The following is a 16,234-nucleotide window of genomic DNA, read 5'->3' as shown; positions in this document are numbered from 1 at the left end:
CCTTTTCAACTCTGGCCACATACCACTTAGACATTTGAAAAGCATCAGATTTTTTCTTTAAGAACATAATAGTCATCATCCTAGAATAGTCATCAACAAACAACATTATGTATTTATTTCCTTTATAGCTTTGTACTTCCATTGGACCACATAAGTGAGTATGAACTAACACAAGTACTTCTTTAGATGTATAGTTTTTGCTTTTGAAACTTAACTTTGTCATCTTTCCTAGCTGACATTGTTTGCACATGATATTATCAAGTTTCTTCAAATTTGGTAAACCTCTGACTTTCTTCATTTTACTGATATTGACCAGATTGTCAAAGTTGACATAACATAGCCTTTTATGCCATAACCATTCATCATCAAATTTTGCAACAAAACAAGAAACATCATCCATATCAAGATAAAATAGATTACTTCTTGTTTGATCTCCTTTTCCTATCAATTTACCATAAGTAACATAGATTTTTAGAGTTTTGTTTCCAAATTCTACTTTGCATCCTACATTGCCTAATTGTGAGACACTCAGCAAATTGTAGTTTAATCCTTCAACATAGTATGCATTATCACATGAAATTTTTGCTATGATCTTAATGGAGCCTTTTCCTTTTATTTGACACGGAGCATCATTACCAAATCTAACACTATTTCCATCATACTGAGTAAAGTTAACAAACTTACTTTTTTCTTATGTCATGTGATGTGAGCATCCACTGTCTATGATCCATCTATCATTTTTGTTCATACATGTTACCAGTGCTATAGGTTCTTCTTCATCAGACTGATCTTTCATGACTACATAAACAACTTCATCATCATTATCATCAGAATTCTCTTCACCAATGTAACACTTCTTGCCTTTGTCTTTGTAATATTTCTTATCATCTTCTATTCTATATTTGTACTTGATGCCTTCCTTGTAATCCTTTTTTTGTGTACACCTTGCAGCAATATGTCCTACTTCATTGCAATTGAAACAAATGATAGGCATCTTACCTTTGAATTTTCTTTTGCCTCTATGAAATCTTCTAGCTAGCAATGCTTCCAATTGTTCCACATCTTCCTCATCAGTGCTACTATCACTGGATACATATTTCATTTTTCTTCCTTTCTTTGATTTCACCTATTCAGCATCTTTCAGTGATAGCTTGGCCTTAAAAGTAGACTCAACATTCTCAGGTCTGTAATTATCAAAATTGGATAACTCAAATGCAATCAGTCTTCCCACTATACCTTCAAAACTTAGATTGTTTCCTAGCACACATCTCAATTCTTGTATTTCTAATACTCTAATAGCATAGATAGGGATCAAGTTTCTTAAGAACTTACTATTAACATCTTCATCCAATTGACCACTCAAACATCTTATTGCACTTACCACTTCCTTTATACTAGTGCCATACTGAGCAGTATTCTCACTTTCCTCCATTTTCATATCATCAAACTTTCCTTTGAGGCTTTCTCTTTTTTCTTTTTAGACATTCTGATCTACTCCATAGATGTCTGATAGGGCTTTCCACATTTTGAATACGGTGTCACATCCTTTGATATCATCAAATTCAGCATAGTTGAGTGCAGAAACAATCTCTAGCATTGTCTGATTGTGTTCCTATTTGTTTTTCAAATCTTTTGCAGTAAGAGTACCAGTTGGATCAACATGTCTAGTAACAATTGAATTTTGGGCATAATCTCCTATGGATCCAAGATGTAGCTTCATCAAACTTTTCCATGCAACAAAGTTGTCTTTGTTGAGCTTGGGAACTTCTCTCTTAGGCATTCTGATCTTTTCTGCTTATAGTCCCTTTAAACTAAATCAGCAAATTGGCTCTGATACCAATTGTTAGAATTCTTTAGAACAACTGAGAGGGGGGGGGGGTGGGGGGGGGTGAATCAATTATCCAAGGTCCAAATGCCTTAATAATACTTTTTCACAAATTATAGTGAATTCATAAACTTTTCATCCATCCAAGATTAAATCAATCATCCTAGCAAATTACAGTAAATCAATATGTAGAGATAAAACATACAATATCAACACATGACAATGATTTACGTGGAAACCCAATTTGGAAAAAACCACCAGTAACATGCTATTTAATTCTCACTCTTCTAAAGTGATGCCCTATTAAAGGCTTACAACATAGTGTTAAATGTGACCTTATTAGAGGATTTCACCATACTATTAGGAATGGGCCTAATCAAAGGACTTTAGAACATTCACTTGGAATGTCACCATGTTAAAGGATTTACAACATGGCTATTAAACCAACCTAAGTCCATAGGATTTAAACTATCTGTTACAATTGCTAGAAAGTAACAATAATGGCTTGTTAATCTGATACAACTTACAACATATTTTATAGATTTCAGATCACACTTCAGTTCAGTCCTTTTGCTTGGCTTTGATCACTTCAGCTCTGACAGCTTGTCATCTCAAGCTTCACCTCATTGAGTCTTCTTACTCATCATACCAATGCAACCATATCTATGATCATATGTTGAAGCAGAGTAACTGTGCTTTCTTACTCCTTAGCACCTCCTTTAGCACTTTATGCTTTCATGCTTGACCTCCTCTTTTTTTACTTCATGACCTTATGACTCCTTAAATAGAAATCTGGATTTTCTTTGCCACTTGATTCTCCCTCTCCAATTTTAGGGTTTCAAATGGATTAGGTAGGATACAATGTATCTACCCCATATCTTGCTCTTATCTAGAAAATTCATCTAGAGTCTAGTTGTATTCTCCAAAAATATTCTAAATGGTGTTCTATGCCACCAACTCATCATTCTTATCTTCCATTTAATTTACAAAATTCAAGATAACAACCTTCTTGGCTTAGATCTGACGAATCTTCAATTTTTGAAATAATGTAGCAACTTGGCACTATTGGTTTACTGATGCTCATCACCTCTGTATTACTTGGCACTTGTATTTTCTCAGCACTTATTTCTTGCTCGACACTTGTATCTGCTCGGCACTTGTATCTGCTCAGCACTTGTATCTGCTTGACTTTCTCTTTCTAATGAACTTAGTTAGGCTTTACAAATGACTTAACTAAAACCTTACATCTTTGATATGTTTCAGTGTGCTCATTCTGTATGTCTTAGAGTATGTCATCAATACACTTTTTCATCAATGGCTTAGTTGATCATTCTACTTCATTACAACATCATAACTTCAACCTTTCTCTAGGTGTTCTAGTTACATCTTATTGATTGCCTCCTCCTTGTCAATCAACCAATTGATAGTATTTGATCACAAAAGCAATTGTCATTCCTACAAGTAGCAGGTTTGACATCAATGACAAAACAATGATTGAGAACATTCTTTGCTAGTTCCATTACTTTTTATGTATGATCTCTTTAGTCATTTCCAAAAATCTCCCTCATGAGCTTTTCAATCATTTCCAACACCATCTATCACTTTTGTTCACATAAGATACTAATGCAGTTGCCTCATCTTGATCCAAATCATCTTTCATAGTAACATACACAACCTCATCATCATGGTCATCAAATCCACCTTTTTTTCCTCTTTAGCAATGTATCGAGCCTTCTTTACTTTTTCTTTATAGTATTTTTGTTCTAATCTCTTTTACGTTTGTATTTATCTCCACTTCTATTGTTTCTTCTCTGGGTGCCTTATAGCAATATGACCAACGTCGATACAATTGAAACACATGATAGGTAACTTACCTTTGTATTTTCATTTTCCTCTATGGAATCTCCTAGCCAACAATGCTTCAAGCTCTTCTACATCATCTTCATCTATATCACTATCACTAGAAACATGCTTGACCTTTTTCTTCTTATCTTTAGATTCTTTTTGTGTCAATCTAGCTTTGAAAGCAAATTTAACATTTTTAATTTGTAAATTATCAAAATTAGAACATTCAAAAGTAGTGGGTCTACCCATTAGTCCTTGAAGGGTTAGATTACTACTAGGAACACACCTTAGTTCTTGTATGGTAGAGACTATAATAACATAGATAGGCAATAGGGTTCTTGTTAACCATATTTGCGTCCTGACCAAATATTTAAATTCAAATGCCTAGGTCCACCCAACAGTCACTTCCATATTTAAATATTACATAATGCCAATGGAAATATGATAATAAATGAAATAAAACTTTAATGTATTTCCTTATCCCGTACAAATTTCTCCACCATTAGATCTTGCATAAATCTGTGGTGGGTGCTTTCTGACATTCTGACATTTCTTAAACTTTAAGCAATACGAATAAGTGACTTGCCAACGTGTGGAAATTTGGGACCTATTCTCACTATGGATCATAGATAGGAGAGCTTTTAGGGCTGAGTTGGCATAGAACAGGGCATTTCATTGGCTAAGCTAATGACATATATAGTAAGTAGGCTAGTTTTGTTTCCACCATTAATTGAAGATGATCAATGGTGAGTGCTTTACTACATTCTCAAGATGCATGGATCTTAAGGAATGCAAGCAAGCACTTTTATGCTATGTGGGGTTGGTGGACCCTTTCCTATCAGAGCCACACAAGTTGAGCCTGTCATAACCATTTAAAGGCATGTCAGGATACGTTGGTAGTTTAGTGTTACATCATTGGGTGAAATTGATAACTAGATCAACTCATAATGAAGATCCTAGACAATCGCCAATCCTGTGATGATCAATGGTTGGTACTTCCCTACTTTATGAAGTTGCAATGTTTTTTAAAAATATGAGGAAGTGACATCTCAAAATGTGGCTGTGTGGGGTTAGTTGTTCTATGGGCTGCCAAGTAGTTGTTGAGGTGGAAAATGTGTCTATTAGGTTGTGTTGATTCATCAAGGGCCTATGTGCTCAATGAGGTGGATGTTGAGTATTCAGTGGGCCTAAAAGTTTTGAAGTAGAGCATAGTAATAACTAGGGTCTCTCATGATCATTTTTCATTTGGTGATCAATGATTGACTCTATTCCACATTTTAAAGTTGTGAGGATTTTAGGCAAAGCAGGAAAGCACCTTGTGGACACATACACACAGTAGGCCTAGTTGAAAGCTAACAATAATAGTTAGCGGTGGTGCTTTGGTTGTGATTTCATGAGTAGATAGTGGTTAAGTTTGAAAATGTGGCATGGTTAAGGTAATAAAATGGTTAAACCCATGAAGACTTTCTAGGGTGGCAAAAGGAAATAAAATTATTGGACCACCTGGTAGTTTCTCTGAGTTTCTTTGTCAACTTGCTGATTTTTTTAGGGTTTGGACCCATCAAAAGGGTTGGAAAGAGATAGAAGTTAATTTTATATCCAACCTTTTGATTGGTTGCAACCACTCTGTTATTTTCCCTATGCATAGTAAATATAGGAACTTCCAAATGGGCATCTAGGTTGCCCATTTTTTGATTTATGCTTTGATGGCTATCATTTCTATCTTCCTAGGGCTCTATTTTTTGTAAAATATTGGATTTTCTCACCTCTAAAAGTGTGCCAAAGATTAGATCTTCTTGATCTATATGATTACTCTCTACAATCTTAATGGTGGTAGTTGTACTTTGCCTTAGGGTAGAAGCTATCTGAGTTATGGTAGAACAATAAAGGTAAATTTTGTAATCTTTCTTAGGGTCAGTTCTCTATTTTTCTTGGCATGTTTTGGCATGCACATTGTAAATTTTCTTGGCCTCTAAAGTATTCGTGACTTTTTTCCATATCTCTTTCAACCATTGATGTATTATGCAAGATCCATCTGTGTCTCTTCAATGTTTTCTTGTATCTCTCATTTTGTATGAATGTATCTCTTTTGGCCTATGAATTATATAAAGTGAATCTTCTTCCTTGTGGTATTTTTTTGTTTTTGTTATGTGCACATGATTGATAAATTAAACAAGTCTAAATATGTATATATTGATATCATGATGGTTAACTATGCATGTATGGGCAGAGATATGATTCAACATTCTATTATTGTGCATCACCCCTTAGGTTAGATTAGGTAGACTTTCTTTCATGTATTCCTTCTCCCTTTTCCTCTCCAAGTGTAGTTAGGTGCATCCTAATAGTAAAGGAAATCAGCCATCTCCAGAGACTCAACCTCATAGTTCAAGTCCCATAGCTTGATGATTATTTCCATGTTACACAAGCTTTCCTAAGATGCATTCCCTCAGGCAAGGGTAAGCTTTTGTGGAAATTTTTTTTGACATGCTCAGTGGGACTAATATTCAAAAGATTTCAAAGTCTACTGGTGTCAAAAGAGAATAATTTCAAGTTGATGTTGAGAAGATAGTGCTACTTTTAGTATTATAGGCCTTCAAGAGGCTCATTTCCACAAAACACTTGGCAACTCTACATCATTCACATCTAGTTTCAAACCATAGTTGCTATGATTCATGTCCAAAGCTAAAATGAGGGCATCTTCTATTGTTAAGTTTCAATACCAAGAGTTTTTGTTTTCTAATCCTAGAAAAAAGAAGACTAGAGTATCTTTATCACTAGTTAGGTGTGCAACATTAACACATGCCCCTACAAGATCCATTTCCACTCCTCCTATTGTTAGATCTCAACCTAGAATACAATTTGCTTATATCAATAGACCACTTACTTATATGGCACAACCTAGAGCAAATTATTTTGCCACCTTCAATGGTGGAAGTCCTCTACTATTAGCTCAAAGACAAGATATACTAGTATCATACCTTAAAAGTGTACCTAACATTACTGGTGAAACTTCCTCTTCCCCTGAAGAACACATTCAAGAAGTTTCAAACATTTTTAATATACATGGGATTACTAAAGATGATGTTGTAGTTAGGCTTCTAGCTTCATCCTTGAAAGGAAAAACACAACAATGGTATAGAGGGCTGCCTTACAACTCTATGACAGACTAGGATGGGTTAGAAGCATCCCTATGCAAACATTTTAAGGATAAAAGTGACCATCTTTTGCTTTTAGAACAATTGACTACTATAAAAAGAGCCCCCCATGAATATATGACTAATTTTAATTATAGATTTCAAAAGACATGGGATAGAATACCCAGTGCAGTAAAGCCTTCCCCTAGTATGTAATGCCTTCTTGCATTACCTTAGAGCCTTCAATAGTGATATTGCTACTACAATGCAAACCATGGGAGGAGACACTTTGACTATTGCCTATGAAATTTCCATTAAGGAAAAGAATATCTTGATACAATGTGGGAAATTAGCCCCAAGGCCTCCTATGCCTTTCTTTCCTAACATACCTAATCATCAGCCTATTGTAGCCCCTATCCCTACCACATCTACATGCTAACCTCTAGCCACAACTCCAATGGCTTCCACATCTTCAAATGAGACAAATAATATTGAGGTCATGATACAGATGTTGATGCAGAGTATAGATAAAAGACTTGAAGACCATAGTTCTGACATGGGTAAGAGATTCCAAGATCAAAGCTTAGAAACACAATCTATTAAGCAAGCTATTGGTTAGCAACAATCATTGATTTAGAAACTTGGAAATGAGGTAACAACTCTTAAAGGACAAAAATAAAAAAATTGTTAGGTCCCCTCCACCCTTATAGTCATATGGGCCAACACATCAAGGATTGACCCCATTGGCACAAAATAGATCTTTCAATGGTATGCCTTATGTAGCTCTAGATCAGTCAAGGGCACTTGTTAACCAAAAAAATCTAGCTTAGAAGCAACAAGAATACATATATGGTTTTCCATCTAATGATCAAAGTCCATTTCCTTAGGCCTCAACTATAAAAGATATGCAAACAACTTCAGGGAAAAAATTCCATGCAAATCTATCCAATGTTGGATATCAAGCTCAAGTGTAGGGGAATGCTTCTTATGCCATCTTTAGAAATTAATGGAGGTCAGAGGAGAAATAATAATGCAACCATGCATGCCATGGACCTAGGGATAGCAAAGGGATAAACCACACCATTTTAGAATTAGAGTAAAGGACAAAATTGCAAAAAGGAAGAGGAGCCTGAGGTTGTTTCTATATCAACACAAGGTGAATCTTCAAATTCAGCCACCCATACACAACCCAAAAAGGAAGTAAATCAAATTAAGAAAATGAAGCCACCTCCTTTTTATATCTCTTTAGTCATAGGAGATAAAATGGTTCATAATTGCATGATAGAACTAGATGCTTGCACCTCATTCATGCCTAAGAGGATTGTTGATCAGCTAGGCATAAAATATGAGCATGTGACTAATGTGATTATTTAGTTGGATGGTAGTTCTTGTAGGACTATAGGAGTATTCAAATATTTAGAGATAACCCTACATGCATGTCCCGAATACAGTATGTTGCAAGATATAGTTATTATAGATCTCCCTACACATTCTCCCATTTGCTTATCCAGAGACTTCACTACCAAGATTAGTGGTAGATGTATTGCTACTAATTGGACCCAAACATTTTTTAAAGATAATAATGTGCAAAGACTTCCATCATGGCAAAAACATTCAATGTCAAACTTTTTGAGCCCTACATGGTTGACCCTTCAATTATGAATTGCACTATATTTGATAGAGAGGAGGGTCATTGTAATCATTTTATACATGAGGAGGTTGAGCTAGGGATATATTTTATACATGAGCTGAATGTTGTCATCCCAAGTCTATTTCAGGTTGAAAGTGTGGAGATTATTTGAAGATTTTAAGCATCAGGAACAAGTAGAGCAACTAGATGATTCATGGTTTTATCAAGGGTTTGATGATGATATTTTTTTCTTCAAGGACACAAAGGAAGGTTATAATTATCAGGATGATAGATATGAGTATAAAGATGAGCCAAATTTTGCATTTGATCCTAATGGGGTATGGTATTATAGCTAGCCAGTTAATGGTGGAGATATGATGTTTGAACATGTCAAACATTCCAAGGTTAGAAAGAAAGGGAGTTATTTCAACAAGCTAGTCAATAGTTCTATTTGATTTATTTTATCTATTGTTCATTTACATAGTTAGAGCAATTTGTTTTTAATTTTTTCCTCCTTTCCAAGAAGTGTATGGCACACATGGTGTTATTCCTCTAGAATGACCAATTTAAAGAGGTTGTAGAGGGTTTTGATTCCTCATTTTATGTGCAAAATTCTTGTTTTCTTGTTGCAAAAGTAAGGTTAGGGTTCCAGAATGCACAAGATCCACATTTTTTATGACTTTATAGCCCAATGGATGCTTTAGGTCACTAGTCTTATGCATAACAAGCTTGCATCCCCTCTGAGTCACCAAAAATGTTAACCTTATTTTCCTCCCCACCAAATACTTAAAATCAAATGCCTAGGTCCACCCAATGGTCACTTCCATATTTAAATATTAAATAATGCCAATGGAAATACAAAAATAAATGAAAAAAAAAATTAATGTATTTCCTCATTCTCTAAAGTTTATTTCCCGATCTTCGCAACTTTCTCCACCATCAAATCTTGAAAAGATTTGTGGTAGGCACTTTCCTACATTCTAACATTTCTTGAACTTTAGGAAATGTGGGGAAACAACTTATTGATGCATGGACATGTGGGACCTATTCTCATTGTGGGTCACAAGTAGGAGAGCCATCAGGGCTGATTTGGCATATGGTAGGGTATTTCATTAGCTATGGTACTGACATAGATAATAAGTGGGCCAATTTTCTTTCCAACATCACATTAAAGATGATCAATTATGGGTACTTTCCCACATTTTCAAGATGTAATTATTTTAAGGAATGTCGGCAAGCACCTTGCTACCATGTGGAGCTAGTGGACACTTTCCTAAAAAAGCTACAAAAGTTTAGCCTATCAGAACCACTCAGAGACATGTCAAGGCACATTGGAAATTTAGTGTTACATCATTGGGAAAAGTTGATGACTAGACCAAGTCATATTGAAGATCATGCATGACCTTGAATCTTGTGATGATCGATGGTTGGTGCTTCCCTACTTTATGAAGTTGCAAGGTTTTTAAAAAATGTGAGGAAGTAAAATTTTGACACATGACCATGTGGGGTTACTTGTTCCATGGGATTCTAGGTAGTTGTTAAGGTTGAATATGTGTTAGTTAGGTACTGCTGATTTGTTGAGGGCCTACATGTTCAATGAGGTGGATGCTATGTGTTTAGTGGGCTCAAAATTTTTGAAGGAGAGCACAATAATAACTAGGGCCTCTAATGATCATCGATAATTTGGTGATTTATGATTGACGCTTTTCTGTATTTTGAAGTTGTGAGGATTTTAGAAAAAGAGGGAAAGTTCCTTACGGACATGTGTACATGGTGGGCCTAGTTGAAAGGTAACAATAATAGTTAGCGGCGATAATTTGGTTGCAGTTCCATGAGCAGATAATGGTTAACTTTGACAAAGTGGCATGGTTAGGGTAATAAGATGGTCAAATCCATGAAGACTTTGTAGGGTGGAAAAGGAAATAAAACTACTAGGCCACATGGTGGATTCCATGAGTTTCTTAGTCAACTTGCTAAATTTTTTAGGGTTTTGACATGTCAAAAGTGTTAGAAAGAGATAAAAGTTAATGGTGAATTTGATTTGTCGATCGGTTGTAACTACTCCATGGTAGGCACAATAAATATAGGAACTTCCAAATAGGTGTCTGGATTGCTGATTTTTGTAGTTTTACATTAATGGTCATCATTTTTGTCTGCTCAAGGCTCTATGTTGTGCAAAATATTGGATTTTCTCACCTTTGAAAGTGTACCAAAGATAAGATCTTCTTGATCTATATGATTTCTCTTTGCAATCCTAATGGTGGTAGTTGTGCTTTGCCTTAGGGTAGAAGCTATCTGAGTAATGTCTAAACTATAAAGGAATTCTTTTTAATATTTCTTAGTGTCATTTCTTCTCTATTTTCCTTGGCGTGTTTTGGCATGTACATTGTAAATTCCCTCTGCCTCTAAACTATTCATGACTTTTTGCATTATCTCTTTCAGCCATTGACATATTGTAAAAGATCCATTTGGCTCTCTTCATTGTTTTGTTGTATCTTTCATTATGTATGATTGTATCTCTTTTAGCCAATGAATCATATAAACTAAATCTTCTTCCTTGTTTCATTTGTTTGGTTGTCTAATTTTCATGTGATTGATAGATTAAATATGTCTAAATTTGCATAAATTAATGTTGTAATGGTTAATTGTGCATGCATGGGAAGAGATAGGATTGAATATTATATTTTTGTGCATCAACCCTTAGGTTATATTGGGTAGCTTTTCTTTCATGCATTACTTCTCCCTTTTCCTCTCAAAGTGTAGTTAGGTGCATCTTGATAGTAAAGGAAACTAACCTTCTCTGGAGACTCGACCTCATAGTTCAAGTCCCACAACTTGGAGGTTATTTATATGTTACACAAGGCTACTTGAGGCACATTAACTTAAGCAAGGGTGCAAGATTTTTTGTCAATAGTTCTCAATACTTTTTTTTATCAAAATCTCATCTTCAATAACACCATTTCCTCCTCTCATAGCATTCACAAAATCTTTGATTCTTATACAATACTGGACTATAGTCTCACCTTCTTACATTCACATGTCATTAAACATTCCTCTTAGACCTTAAGATTTGTCTCTTAGAGAATTCTTGTCTCCTCCATATATCATCTCTATAGCATTGCATATCTTCTTAGCCAAATTACATCCTTTGATGTTATCAAACTCTGAGTAGGTTAGGGTAGATGCAAGCTCTAACATTGCTCGATTGTGTTCTTCTTTTTTCGATCATTAGTAGTGGGGCTCTAGTAGGATCAACATGCTCAGTGTTAATGCTAGATTGTTCATAATTTCCAAGTCCTCCTAGATGTAGCTTCATCAAAATTTTCCATGCAAGAAATTTTTCCTTGTTCAATTCAAGCACCTCCTTTCTGTACATCTTGATCTTTAGCTCTTAGTACCTTCAAACTATTTCCTTACAAGCATCAGTTCTCTGATACCAATTGTTGGAATAATTTAGAATAATTGAGAGTGGGGTGAATCATTTATTGAAGGTCAAAATGTACAAATAAATTTTTTTAGTACTTTACAAATTCATATCCATAAAACCATATCATGCATGCATCCATTAGAACATCCACTACCTTAACTTAGTAGACCATTATCCTAGGTCAACATAACTTTACAAAAATGTAAGCATGAAATACTACAAACTCATTCACATAATTTGACACAAGGATTTTACATGGAAACCCAATTTGGAAAAAAACACTAGTAACATGCTACCCAATTTCACTCTTTTGAAGTGATGCCCTATTAAAGGTCAACCTTGTTAAAGGTTACAATACACACTATTAAATGTGACTTGATTAAATGATTTCAATCACCCTATTAGGAGTGAGTCTTGTTAGAGGACTTTAGAATATTCCATTAGAGTGTGAGGGTATGTGTAGGATCATGCCATGCAAAAAAGTGGTTCTCTAAAAAATATATAGTTTAGAATTGCTTCAAAGCATTTCACAATCTATTCCAACTTTTTGTCCACCCATCCTAATACCAAACCAAAGAATTAATACCTTTATAAGGCCTAATATATCTTTGAATAGAAACTCTACATGGTCAACTTTAAAAATATCCTCAAAATGTGTTTTTGGCATTTTCAAACATGTATCTGACATCTTTTATTTACCAAGTTTTGATGAAATGAAAATAGTTTCTTAAGAATGTTCTTATGTAATGGAGTTACATATAAAGTGTTAATTGACAAGCTTATTGAAAAATAGCTATAACTTTCAAATGGTACAACAATTTTGAAATCCAAAAGATGCATCACATTCTATACTTCTTCTACTATAACGGAAAAATAAATAAAGTTTGTAGAGTTTTGAATTAGTTAAGGTGGTCAAACATGAGAATTTTTTTATTCAAAAAATACAATAGTAGAAAATTCACAATTAATTATTTATTTAGAATAAAAATACCCAAAAAGATGCATTACATTTGGTTATGAGTCTACTTCTTATATCTAGAATCTTATTGAAAAGTGTTATCATTTTATATTGATTAAGGAGATCAGACATACAACTACTTAATTTTGTCCTTATATTTTTGTACTATTGCATCAAAATTCAATTTTTTGACTAATAAATTTATTTATTTTTTCAAATAATGCCTAGTATTTTAGAAATTAAATTAAATTTCTTAGAAATTCTTTTCTCTCAATTTTTTTTATAGAAAGTTCATAAAAATTTAAAAATTGCATGTCAAGTTGACATAGCCTTGATTTGTTGATTATTCATTGCCACTTAAGGACATAGTTTTCTTTGTCATGATCCTGCACATACCTAACACCTGGTTAAAGGGTTTAGAAATGAATATTAGGTTTCTAATAGTAGGACTTGATGTGATAATAAATACATCTCACATGAAAATTATAGATCTCTGGCTTAGTCCTCCATTCTGTTTGGCATTCATACTCTTCATCTCTGACATCTTTTTCACCCTTCAACCATTCAACCTCTTAAGCCTTCTTTCTTTGTATGCCAATTTCAAACTCATCTATTTGGATACCATATAAAGCAATACCTGAGACTTCTTTTCTTCCTTAGGTTCTCAAATATGACATCCTTTGCTTCTATCTTATTATCTCTATAAATAGAGAATTTTGGTATTTTTTCACTTAGCCATAATCATCCATTTTAGGGTTGGGAAGATTCAATGAATCTACCCACTTTTCTATTTTAGTCCCTTGTAGAAACTTCTTGTACAATCCTATTTGAATTTATGTCAAAATGATTTATCTTAAATTTTGTGCCACCAACTCATCATATAAATCTTCTGCATGCTTCACATAATTGAAGAAATCAACTTAGTTTTCTCAGATAAGTCAAATATTTGATTTAACACTTTTTGTTGTCACTCAAAATCTACATTGTTTACTTGAGTATAAATAGTCATTTGATGCTCAACCAACACTGGGTTTCTCAACATCAATTAAGTCTTCCTTGCTCAACCACTACTATTAATTCCCTAATACTTGACACATACTATATTTTTCTAACACTCGACACATACTAAATTTTGCTCAGCCTAAACTAGGTTTTCTTGGTTAGGCTTGGCAACCACTTTTTATGAAAACTCTTCTTCTAGACTTAGCTTAAGTAACCATTTATTTTAGCCTTAAGTAGATCAACTTGATACATAATATCATCAATGGTTTACTTGGTCTTAGTGCTCCTTTTGCACACCAAATAACTCAACCTTTCTCTAGGTACTCTTGTTATCTTTTCAAATCCTCTTCATCAATCAAACAAATGATAACATTTAGACCAAAAAGTAGTTGTATCACTAGAAAGTAGCATGTTTGACATCATTGACAAAATAATGATTGTTCCATGATAGATTATGCACTTCAAACAATCTCTTTTCAACACTACAAATAGGATAAAAACCAATATGTACTTTATATCCTATCCTCAAATGTGAAGAAAAACAATGCTAACACATTGACTCATACACCCAAAACTTGAACACAGTCTCCAAACTACCTTATAGGGAGTGAAATGACCTATTTTCATCTTAAGATATCACGTCATGATTAATTTAATAGGTTTCAAAAATACACTATTTCTTCAAGGTGAAATTGCACAATTTGACCTACTAGGCTATTATCCCTATGAGATCATTTTCTTAGAAATAAATTAAAAACTTTCAAAACAACCTACCGAAACAAATAGGGTTTTAGATACCCTTTCTAGACTTACACCAAACTTAAAAGAATTAGTATCTAACTCCATTGTTTCACATCCTTTAATACCTACCATGTTCACATACATAATAGTCCTACTTATTTTTGGTTAATAAAGAAAATAATACTATATGAGTTCATGAAATGAAGCTAATTATTTAGATTTTCTTCTCTAGTTGCGATGTGGAGCATAATCAGAATCAAAGGTTAATATTCCCCCACTATATTCAACACATTTTTCCCTCAATTTTTACTATAGGGATTTGGGGGTATCACCTCCAATATAGGATCAAGGGGAAGTGCCCCTTGTAGGTTCTCAAAGCAAAGCCCCAGGTGAGCTCAACTGACTTTATTATTGTAAAAGGTGTCAGTTTCTATTTTTCCATTGGATGACTTATTATAGCCCTAATTTTGTAAGTAGAAAAGAGATATGTACTTTATAGCCCATGGATTGGGTGAACCATGTTAAATCTTTGTGTCTTGTGTTCTCTTATGTGTCATTTATTATTTTTTGATGTTGATTATAACTACATATAAGTTTTATTTCTATTTCATTACTAGTAACATCTCCAAATTATTTTCCATCAATTCCAACAATAGGTCTGATTTAGACACCTCTGCTATGTTTACTATGTACATAAAATATCTTTTAGGCAAAACACATGGGTTTGTTTGACCTAGCACTTGGTGATAAAAATAGCAAACCAAATCCTCCAGCCTCGACCTTTTAGAATCACATTATATACATCCCTAACTTGAATTCCCCCAATGGCTATTGAATTCAAGTGGCAACATTTATCCAAAACCCTTATGTACTGAGCTAGGGTTTCAAAACTATTTCTAGAGAATATTGTATAACTTGTGCAAAGATTAACCAATTTAATTAAAAGTAAATGTATCTAATATAAAAATCACCACATGATACAACCATGCTACTTGATCTTGTCAAGAAATCCATATAGGGTTGAACAAAGGGGCAAAAAGAAAAAATTTACCAGGAAAGAAAAATTATTTTTATTAAATGACACCAAACTTGATACAATTCCTCAAACCTAAGTATTTTCCAATTCATCTTGGCTAAATAGGACTCCTAAAATATCTAAAACCAATTTAAAAATGGTTCTAACCATTTTATCTCATTATGAAACTAATAATAATTTTTTTTAAAAGTTTCAAATAAACTTTTAAAATGTTACTTGACAAATTTTCTACATTTTGAGAAACTTTTGCAATATTTTTTCAGAACTTGCCAAAATGACACCTAAGCCTTCAAATGACTTATGTTCAAAAAATCCTTAAAAAATTCCTAGCTAAACCTTTATTGAGTATTCATGGACCCCATAGTCTAATTTAATTTCCAAGTTTGTAAGAACACTTGGAGTTCATGAGCCTAACAAAATGGGTAAAATCACATTATTTATTATCCAAATTGGACCCACTATCTCATTTCCCTTTTACCTACTTACTAACCCCTTATACCCTTTTTTTTCTATTGAGATTTCCTACACCATATACCAATGGCCAAAATAAAATGCAAATTCCTTATGTTGGTAAGTCTAAAACTTTTATATTAGTCTTCTCAATATCTTCAACACTCATCCAAGTAGTATCTT

Source organism: Cupressus sempervirens, chromosome 10 (assembly GCF_028749045.1).
Source record: "Cupressus sempervirens isolate cs-2001-9-10 chromosome 10, ASM2874904v1, whole genome shotgun sequence".
Lineage (NCBI taxonomy): Eukaryota > Viridiplantae > Streptophyta > Pinopsida > Cupressales > Cupressaceae > Cupressus > Cupressus sempervirens.
This window is presented reverse-complemented; position numbering follows the sequence as displayed.